Source organism: Buteo buteo, chromosome 8 (genome assembly GCF_964188355.1).
Source record: "Buteo buteo chromosome 8, bButBut1.hap1.1, whole genome shotgun sequence".
Classification (NCBI taxonomy): Eukaryota; Metazoa; Chordata; class Aves; order Accipitriformes; family Accipitridae; genus Buteo; species Buteo buteo.
The window spans coordinates 38,122,367-38,133,215 of record NC_134178.1 but is presented as its reverse complement, the minus strand read 5'-3'; the positions used below and the strand labels follow the sequence as shown (position 1 = coordinate 38,133,215).

The window sequence follows — 10,849 nt, the reverse complement described above, 5'->3', positions numbered from 1 at the left end:
GCATCTCCTGTTGTTAGTAGATTTCAATTTCAACTGTTTGATTTTTTTGGTTTCCTCATTTTCTCTGTACCCTTTGCTTCCCGTGCATTGCTGTGAATGTCAGAACATGTCTTGTCTCTTCTTCGCTCCATTTTTAACTCAAATCTTGCTGTGATAACACTAGCTTCTAAAAGCTGCCACTCCTACTTGTTAACAATAATGTGCTTTTAAGAGCCTTCAGGTGCCACTCATTCTCATTTAGAGTTATGCTTTTTTGAGTTTTTTATTCTTGTAAACTTATCAGCTCTTATAAACTTAAGAGAGTAGGTGTGTCAGTTGTTCTTGTTTTCTGATGGTCTTTAAAGTGAAACCTGAGTCTCTGAAAGAAGAGGTAACCAGAGAAACAATGAGATGAATTCCAGCAGAGGCAAGCTCAACTTCAAGTTTTGTGGCCATATACTTCTGGGAACAAAGTGTTTCCACTGTGGGTTTAGATGGAAATTATGTAGTTGACCTCTCTGCTTCAAATCTTTTTTCTTTTTGCTTCAAGCTTTTATCTCAAATGCTATCCCCTATTAGCTGTGTGACTCCTCTTAACTGAGTACTTCCCAGTATTCATTCTTGTGTTCTTGGAGATGGGGATGAGACATGGGGATGATAAATTACTTAACCAATATCATACAGGAAACTGGTGGTGGATCCACTGCAACATAGCCTTATGCTCTTACTGTATTATCTTCCATTATTAAAATTCGGCTCCAGTTTTTGTTTAATCCTGTGTCATTGGAGGTGGTTACTTCAGCCCCAGATTCCTTCCTTGTGGGTGCAGACTCTGTTCCCACATCACTAGACTTATCTCAAGCTTTGACTAAATGTGAGCACTGAGGATACTGGACGACTGTGTATGGTTATCTACTTTAATGTGTTAGAGTGGATGAAGGTGGCACTTCTGTCAGTGTCTCCCAGTTGTCCCTGTTGGAGAATCTCTTTGGAAAAAGTCAACCAGAGTCTTGCAAAATGAAACTAAGCAAAGATGTCAGTGGTGTATCTAGAGCACTTCAAAAGCTAATGGCTGCTCACTCTGCAGGACCATGCTAGGCATAGCATAAAGTAAAGGTCCTGGAGCAGCTATAGAGTGGACACTGCCCTCCAAACCATCTGCTTGGCCTTCAAGTATACCTCTGCTGAGCTGCAGTACTCGCTAATGTAAATGTAGGTCAAGTCTGTCAAACCCTATAGGAGGCCTGCTCTAAAGGTGCTCTCGTTCCAATTCCCTAATATTTCTGTAATCTTTTTTCAGTAAGACTGGGTTACGTGTATATGTTTCTGCTCTTTGTGAGCACTAAGGTGAACATCAGCTTTTGGTTGGTTTGCATAGGGTCTTCAAGCATTTGTTGCTCATTGTGGCTGGACTATGTTAGTGGTCATTTTTTTGGTGCCTTTTAATTGGATGCATTTAGTTAGAAGTCCTTATCATATGGAGGAAGGATTCATGCGCACTAGCTCTTTGTAACATGGTTTGCTTGGGTCATCCAAGCTGCATGGTATGGTTTAAATATTGTTCTCCCTCTCTGTCTTCCCATTTCCAACGGGGTAACAGAAATATTCTGAACAAGCGAATAATTGTGACTAGAAAAAAAGCTCTTTAGGGTTCTACTAAAACTTGTAAGATTTGGGGTTTTCAGACACTGCTCAGGTTGTCTGGCACAAATGTAAATGTGAATAATAAATCACTGAGTTGCAGTGAATGAATTCTTGTTAATAAGCAGTCTTGCTTTGCTTTTGTAATAAAACTCAGCTTTAGAGATAGAATTTTGCTAATATGTAGGCAATAGGGGGGTAAACATTTCCAAATAAATTTTAGTGCTGTCCCTGCAGGATGCTGCTAGGCACTAGGAAGTCTTAAAATCCCTTCCATTACCTCTCTCCTTCAAATCACATTTAAATCTTTTAAAAGAGAAATACCTCCAAATAATAGGGCTGCAGCATAAAGCGAGAGACTAGTTATTGTTAGTTATTATTTGGGGGAAAAGGGGGTTATTTTTCTCTTATCCCTGCCTGATACTGCATAGCATTAATTTCTGCTGGAAGAGAAACCAGCAGGTGTCTAGCTCACACCCATTTTTTGCTTTAAATTAATTTTGTCTCTCTCTAATTTCATTTCAGTAGTTTATTTTCTCTTCCTATTCTTTCCATTAGGTTTCTTTACTACCATCAGTGGGAGTGAGCAGGACACCCAGAGAACTATGGAATTCAGAGGAAAAATCTGTAAAACTCAGGGTGTAGCTGAGCAGCATCAGTGTTTTGCTTGATGGCAGTTGAAGAGATGGTAGGGTGCACAGAAGTGGCAGCAGTGAAGTACCTTGTACAAAGGATCCCTTGGGAACTGGTATTGGGGAATGAGACCTGCATGCAAAGTCTCCCTCTCCAAACTGTCCTGTCCCAGGGCAGAGATCAAGGGCCTTACCCTTGTGGCTAGTGTTCTCCAATTTCATAGTAATACTAGGGTTAGAATAACCTATATGCAGGAAGATGTAAAATTTTGCCAGTGTCAGTTTTTCAAATTTATTTCAAATGATCTGGGCTGTTAAGTATTTTAAAACTTTACCCTCTGTCTTGATTCTGTACTTAATGGATACGTACCTACAGTGTGTGTCAATTCACCTGGGCGATTTATATGAATGTGGTGGCTCCTGACGCAGGAAATGGGAGGTTAAGCAGCACACTGCCTAATGAAACAGGACAGCATGTGGCAACCTCTGGCTCCTGGGGTGAGTAGGGCTATCCTCCCAGGGGGATGAAACTTTGGGAAGAATGTAGAGAAACCTGGTCACTTGCAAGGGTATTAGTCCTTGGAAACCTACCTTGGGTAAAGGTCAGGGAAAAACTTATTTTTACTGATTGTTTATGAAACCCCTAAAAAACATGTCAAGATGTGCTGAGTCTAAATCTACTTGTGCAAGAATCTAATGCCTTGCAGGGAGAGTAAGGAGGGCAGAAATTAAAACAAACACCCCCCCCGACCCTGGAGTAAGCCATTGGACAGGCCTTCTTTGCCTGGAACTTGATTGATATAATTAAGTTTTGTATCATTCATTGCTTTATACTTGTCCTGACCTGCTTTGCTTGATCAGGGTCTAGTTAAGAGATTTTAGTTTATATCCAGCTCTAAGCCAGTGGGCCCAGTGGTGAAGTTGAGGATTATTAACAAAAGTAGACTCCTTGCAGTTCTGTACCTTTAAAATGAAATTAAAACTAACTCCCAGCCTTGAAATGGACTAACTTTTTTTTCCTTAGGCTTTGCATGTGTCACAATACCATGTTTTAAAAATAGTTTGTCACCATATTTGGCAACTGCAGCCTGGGGCTGGAAGTAAATTTACCAATGTGTAGGGATCCATAATGCTGGCTGCTGAGGCTGGAGAGCAGTGCAGCGCTTGTTTCTTGGCAAGAAATCATGTAAGTAATCAGCAGGGTCCCAGAAGGTCATCCTCCTTCAAGTGTTGCCTAAAAGGCTTTTTGCTCTTTTCCTTTCCTCTGTTTGAATTGATCCTGTCCAACAGGGTCTGGCTTTGTACATAAATCCTTGCTAAGCTTTCAGTCTGCACTCTGGCTGTGCTAAGTTGTCTCATACTTTTTGGTGTATGAAACTCGAAATATATTCCTGGTGGGACAATGCTGATATTTATTAGAGCTGTGCCCTGAAAACGGACTGCTCCGATGCTGTAGTGACCACGGTGTCTGTAACAGCTGGTTCAGGCTCTGGTCTTGCCACGCTGTATTGCTCCAGAATGGGAGCTGGAGTGGCTCGGAAGCACAGAGGACATGGATGAAACTTGTGCCTCTAAATTAGTTGGTAATGGTTGAGAAATCCCACTTTGCTCCCAGTCTCAAGCAACATGAAGAGCTAGCCCCAGGAAAAAAAAAGGCTCCTATGAGCTCATGCGATTAAACCCTTTTCTTCTATGTGTTGAAGAGTTTTTAAAAGTAGATTAAACTATTTTCTACTTCCAGAAACTGCAGTGTCCTCACCAAAATTAACTTGTTTGGCAAGATCCTGGACCTTGATATCATGTTGTTATGGAAAAAACATCTAGGAAACTGGTTCGACTTTAAACTTTCAGTTTCTCAGATCAGTACAATTTGGTATGTAACAAGTTGTTTTGTGACCAACAAAACTCAGGAATCCTTTTTCCTTCCCTTTCTCTGTCCTATTAAGAAATCTCGTGTTTGCCAGTGTCTAATGGAGACTCTCACCTCTTACAAAAATCAGGGATAAGGTGTCTCTCCTCTACCTCCTGATGAGTTTTGTAACACTCATAAGTGAACAACTCTCAGATCTCTACTCTTTTGTCAATTTTATCGAAATGCAGATGACTGTTTTGGATTTGATTAAAAGTGAATTCATAGACAGTGTGGTTATAGGTATGCTTGTCAGGTAAGCAAAAATCCTTACATTAAGACTCTTTAATATTTGATCTTAGATTAATAAATGTACTAAGATTCCCCTTTCAGCTGACTGAAAAGCTGTATGGTATGTGAAGGAGGAGGAACTGCCCTTATTCTTAAGGATGCTTTTTAGTTGACTGGGCTTTTAAGTAAAAGCTCTCTAAATTCATGTATAACTACTGAATGGTTGGATCCAGAAAGCTTTGATAGGTAACAGGTAGACATGTAAAATTCATAATTTCACGGAACTTGTGTTCCCAGTCTTGGGATGAAGTGGTGTGTACGTGTTTAGGTTAACACGAAAATATTTTTTCATGCTTCAAGGACCAGTGTTTCAAATAACATCCTGCAACTTAAAGCATTGTGTGCCCTCTGGACATGCTGGTTTCGAACTCTGAAACCAGCCAGAGAGACCTAGGTGCAGCACTGTGAGATCAAAATTGCTTTTGACTTTGATCAGGGTAGGCTTTCACAGGATAAATGAATGTTTGACCTAATAACACTGGACAAGCCTTCTTTTATTTGAGAAGCAACATAGCAACTTTCATATCCACTCAGATTAGACAGGCACTTTTATTCCAAGGTCACATCACAAAGGCATATACAGAGTAAAATACGTGTTGTTCAGTTTATCTATGTCAGGAGGACAGAGAAGGGAGCTGACCCTGCTAGAACTTGATCCAGTTGTGCTTTCACGCCCAGGTACTGCTGTTCTAGTAATGAGACCCCTGTGCTCCTGGGGATAATGGATGTCAGTGTGATTCTTCTCTAACTGGCCCTAAATGCTTCTTTGAAGAGATGTAATAGTTCGGTAGACCCGCATGAGGACATGAACTGTGGAGTGACAGCGTTTTGCCTTGCTTGAATCCCAATTTTTCTGAATGCTTCAGCTGCTTCCTCTACATAAATGGAAATAGGAGATGTTAATGTATATGGTGGTTGCAAAACTTAGTTGCTATTATATGTAAAGACGAAAAGAGGCACATGAGTGCTGAGCAGTGACAATGATGTAGACTTTGTGAAGGAAGCTGAGAAAGCCTAGAAAGAAGATGCTAAGTTTAAAAAAAAAATACAACAAACCCATAAGCATAAACAGTATATACTGCTATATTTTTCATGGTTAGAACAAGAAACTTAACATCAAGTATAGAAATATTATGGTAGTTCTTTTTAAACACTTGGAAGTCACATGTAATCTTTTTCTAATGTTCAGAAACTTGGCTTCATATACACTAGCTGTACTTGTAGGTCTTATGTGGAACTGATTCCAAAACTAGTAAGAAACCCACCAAAACATTCAAATGTCACCTATGGCAAGAACCATGTGCAACATTTTAGTAATATAGAGGCATTTTGTATGCCGGTGTTTCTTATTTGGAAATAGCTGTCTTCAGGGACCATGTACGTAGGAAGTTGAGAGTACTTCTGTTTTTTGGACTGCTGTTAGTGCATTTATTGTTTTTGGTGTGCATTCTTCTTATCTATGTGAATGAAAGCTGAAATTCTTGTCCAGGTCCAGAATGGTGTCCTTCTGTTGCATTAACAAATGGCAGCCTGATGGAGTGATAAATTATTTATGAACTTGGGATATTGATTTTTCTTCAGTGCTTATAGGAAATGATACACTTGTGGCTTCAAGAAATAATTGGTCCAATTTAATCGCATAAAAATTATAGTCCTTTTTAATTCTTTTCAAATGGAACTTTAATGACCACTGGGTGTGTTACAGAACAGAGCAGAAGAGAGGGTGTCTGCATGGACTGAAGAAATAGAAGGGCCAGAAATGGCAGGTTTTACAGGTCTAACAAAAAATGACCACTATGGCAGTGGCTTTGAATGAAGGCTAATGGACACTTATGTGATCACTAATCAGGGGAATATTGCAAATTCTAATAAAACCACTTAGTAGTATAATGCAAATTAGAGGTACAGAGTGCCTGGCATATTATGAAAAAATGTTCCATTTGTAAAACTTCACTGAATAGAAGGTGGGTTTTGTTCTAATGCAAAGTAGTTTTCTTTTTGGTGTACTGGTCTTCTATTTAAGCTCTGCATCTGGGAGGAGGGCTATGAACTAAAGTAGGGGAAGGAAGCAGTTTCAATAGCTTCACCCAAAATAAGTCTGAATTTGTCCTTTTAGGGTGTGAAAAACATCCTACTTGGTTAGACTATTCTATGATGTTTCTGACATTCTAATGGAAATACAAGTACCTTGTGAAACATTCCTCCCTGAATATTCAGGTTTGAAAGAACTATATTGGCCAGCTTCCCTAGAATATAAAAATAAATTGTAAGCCTCCTCTGTACTCTTTGCTTAAAGAAAAAAAAAAAGATCAAGAATAGTCCTCAGCAAGCAGGTTTTAGTGAAATCACATGGTACTCTGGGTTTTTACGATTCTAAGTTTTCCATCAGGAAACTGATTTTATAAAACAGATATTCTAGAATGAGGTTTCAAACCACTCTGGAGCAATAGTTAAATTCCATCTTCAAATTGTAAATGTAAATTACTCTAAAATGAAAAGGTACGAGTGTGGTTTGATCTGGCTTAAACTTACAATTTCTTCTGAATAAAAATAGGGAAAATAAAACTATTATTTCTATCTGCAAGAGAGTATCACTTGAATTGGATGTGAAGTAGTCTTATGTAGTCTAATCCATTCTGCCCATCCATAGCAGGAACAAAACAAATGGGCACTATTTAAAAAATGGAAAAGCTGCCAACAATTTCAGCACTAATAACGAAATGGTATTCATAATAATTCATACTGGTGATCCCTGTAATGCTAACTGTAGGCTTAATGTGGCATGTTAAATGGTAAACTGATGCCTGGTGTTATCTAGAGGCGGAGAGTTGCAGAGCATCTCAAAACATTTTCCAGGGGAACAAACTAGATCCAGGAACTGTGACACAGACAAACAAGCAAAATGTCTTCATGTAGTATCTTCTACCAGCCTTGGCACTAAAATAATACTATCGAGGTATCAAAGAGCTGCCTGCTGGGGGTTGGGTTGGGGATTAGCTGTATGTGCATAGCTACCCTATCTCAGAGGCATAGCCTGCTAAGGGGATATAATGGATGTGGGCATTTTCTGCCCATATGCTGTAGAGGATGTCCAGGTCTTCTGAGAAATGTGTGGGACTTCTTGTTTCCTTTGGACAGCTTACTCCTATGTCAGGTTTGTGGTAAATTTGGCCTTAAATGAGCATGGTAATGGCATGCAGATGTTGCAAGACCAGCTTTCATAGTGGTGGTTCATGTTAGATGGTTGAAGGGAAAGGTTTTTTTCTTCTTCCTGGGACTCTGGAGTTGTCCTTGTCTGTTGCTGGCTGACACAGAGAAGCTGTGAAATAAGCTTTGGATATTCTGTTCAAAGCATGACAGTGTTGCTACTGCTGTACCAGGAACTTACTGTGGTGGTTATGCTGGATATAATGTCTTGTTTATAGGTGTGATTCTTGAATCTGCAGATTTCTAGTTCAAAACACTGGTAAGGGCTGGACAAGAATGGTCCTTTTGACTGTTTTATTCAAAACTCACAGTAGCTATTATTAAAAAATGCTATAAATATAGAAGGCATACACATGCTACACTTCAACACAAATTTTATGACCACCAAAGGTTTACTTTATGATTGGGGTAATAATAATTTTATTAAATATAACATTATGGGTCTTTATTCTGTTTTGATGCTCAGACATATGCAAATAACTTGCATTAGCATTTTTATGAGTGAGATTTCAATGGCAAGCTTATTAATAAATCCCTAGGTAGTGTTCAGGCTGATAACATTAGTTCTTTGTACCCTTTTATTTGGGCGGCCTAATAAATTTTTTCCCTAGTTGTCAATTCTGAATTGATGAGAGATTAGAACAAACAGGACATGGCTGTGGAATGTCTAAAGCTATACTTTGTTGTTAAATTGCCAGTTCAGATGCATTTTAGGCTGGGTAGTGAGCAGTGACTGAAGATCACTTTGTCAGATGCCTTACTGGCTGATGTGAAATAAGATCTTAATGTATCCTGTAGTGAAGGCAGCTGGGAAGGGGTGGAGGCAGAAGGAAGCCCATGAATGTGCTCTGTTCCACCTTCTGCTTAAATATCTTCTTCTGGAAGATGGTCTTGCTTTCATACACAGGCAGGGTTCATGATGGCAGGGCCTGTGGCAGCATGTGATATATAACACAGGCTGGAGCACAGTGTGTGGGGGAAGTTGATATAGTTATAATTTGGCAATTTATTGCCAGTAAAAAGGAAAAGAAATTATTTGCTTGGGCACAGAGGTAGGAATACATCTTTGTAACCCTGAACAACACTGGGTCTGAGGAAAACATAGCTTTCTTCTGTAGACAACGCATTGAGGCATAGCTGTTGGGACTGCAGCGGCTGGCCAAGGCCGAGCCAATCAGTGATGGTGGTAGTGCCTCTGATAATATTTAAGAAAAGGAAAAAAAAAAGTGCAACAAACTGCAGCCAAAGAGAGGAGTGAGAGAGAAACAACCCTGCAGACCCCCAGGTCAGTGAAGAAGGAGGGGGAAGGAGATGTTCCAGGCGCTGGAGCAGAGATTCCCCTGCAGCCCGTGGAGAAGACCATGGTGAGGCAGGCTGTCCCCCTGCAGTCCATGAAAGTCACAGTGGAGCAGATCTCCACCTGCAGCCTGGGGAGGACCCCATGCCAGAGCAGGTGGATGTGCCCAAAGGAGACTGTGACCCCGTGGGAAGCCTGTGCCGGAGCAGGCTCCTGGCAGGACCTGCGGACTCATGGAGAGAGGAGCCCAAGCTGGAGCAGGTTTTCTGGCAGGACTTGTGACCCAATGGGGGACCCACGCTGGAGCAGTGTGCTCCTGAAGGCCTGTATGCTGTGGAAGGGACCCACGCTGGAGAAGTTCATGGAGGACTGTCTCCCGCGGGAGGGACCCCACGCTGGAGCAGGGGATGAGTGAGGAGTCCTGCCCCTGAGGAGGAAGGAGCAGCAGAGACAATGTGTGATGAACTGACCACAACCCCCATTCCCTGCCTCACTGTGGGGGAGGACGTAGAGAAATTGGGCTGGAAATTGTGACTGGGAAGCAAGGGAGGGGTGTGGGGAAGGTGTTCCTCAGGCATGGTGTGTGCCTGGGGAAAAGCCTGGCTGGCAGGATGGGGAGATAGTGCTGGAGGTGAGGGAAGAGCTGGTGGGGGGACTGTGCTGAAGAGAAGGGAGGTGGCAAGAGTGGTGTCCAGGCAAGTGGCTTAAGCTGGGCTCCAGGGCCCATCCAGGGATGTAGAGATGAGCTGGGGGAAAGCAAAGCAACTGTGAGAGGTAGCAAAAATGAAAATGGAGCACCATAGGATGGAGAACAAAATAGGGATAAAAAGGGATTGTGAATAACTCTTCCCTGTGTTGCTGTATCCTTCCAGGGAAGGCAAGTGCTTCCAGGCTCAGTTTCATTCAACTCTACTGCTGGGTCAGTTTCAGAAGATGCTGGTCAACCCTGCCTGGTCCCTGGTTCGTCAGGGGACAGACTGCGGGCCTGCTCTTCCACTCACTCCTGCTGCAGGCTGTGCGGAGTTGTGCTCAGACCATGGGAAAACTCAGGCAGGAGGGGACCCTGGGAGGGCTCTTCCCCAAACCTCCGTGCTCAGAGCAGCATCGGCTGTGAGGGCAGGCCGGGAGGCTGCTCAGGGCTTGGCCTCAGGTGCCTGGAAAACCTCCAAGGATGGAGCCTGCACGCCCTGGCCCTGCAGCCAGCCCTGTTGCCTCTGTGTCCTCCCTGGGAAAAAGTTTTGTGCTTGTCCCTGTCCCAGGCTGGAGGCTCTGCTCGTCCCGGGCAGCAGAAACGTCCCCTGTCGCGCAGGGTCCCGGGGGCAGCTGTAAGGAAGCGTAGCTGGCGCCGCGGGGAGGGAACCCCGAGCAAACGACACTCGTCCCGCGGGGGGCGGAGCGGCGTGTCCCCCCCACGCGTGATGTGTCGCTTCCTGGAGAAAGGCTTGCCAGGGGGCCGGTTAGCTCAGTTGGTTAGAGCGTGGTGCTAATAACGCCAAGGTCGCGGGTTCGATCCCCGTACGGGCCAGTGCTTTTGCCTGCCTCGACGCCGGGAGCTGCGGGCGGGAGGGGGGAGAAAGTGAAAGCGAAGCACCCAGGGATGGACAACAGGAGAAAGGGCAGTGCGAGCTGGGAGGAGAAAGTGAAGTCGTGGGAAATGGGATAAGAAAAAGAAATATGTAGGTAGAAAGTACACTCAGTGGAATTGTACATCTCTCTTTCCGTGGGACATCGCCACACAGTCAATACCTCTTGCTTCTGAGCATCTTGTGCTTCTGCCAGTTAGCATCGGGCCTGAAGAAAGCGTGTGGGATTTCAGGTGGTCCTCACTTTCCCTTCACAATCACCCATACCTAATATTTCATATCAGGTCTTTAGCTCATTATACGAGTATAA

At 42.9% G+C, this 10,849-nt stretch overlaps 1 non-coding gene across 1 annotated transcript; it reads left to right on the top strand.

Annotated features, from left to right (window-relative positions):
* Positions 1-10,407: 10,407 nt before the first annotated feature.
* TRNAI-AAU (transfer RNA isoleucine (anticodon AAU)) lies at positions 10,408-10,481 on the top strand. Its single transcript has one exon. It is a non-coding gene; the product is annotated as a tRNA-Ile (tRNA).
* Positions 10,482-10,849: the final 368 nt, after the last annotated feature.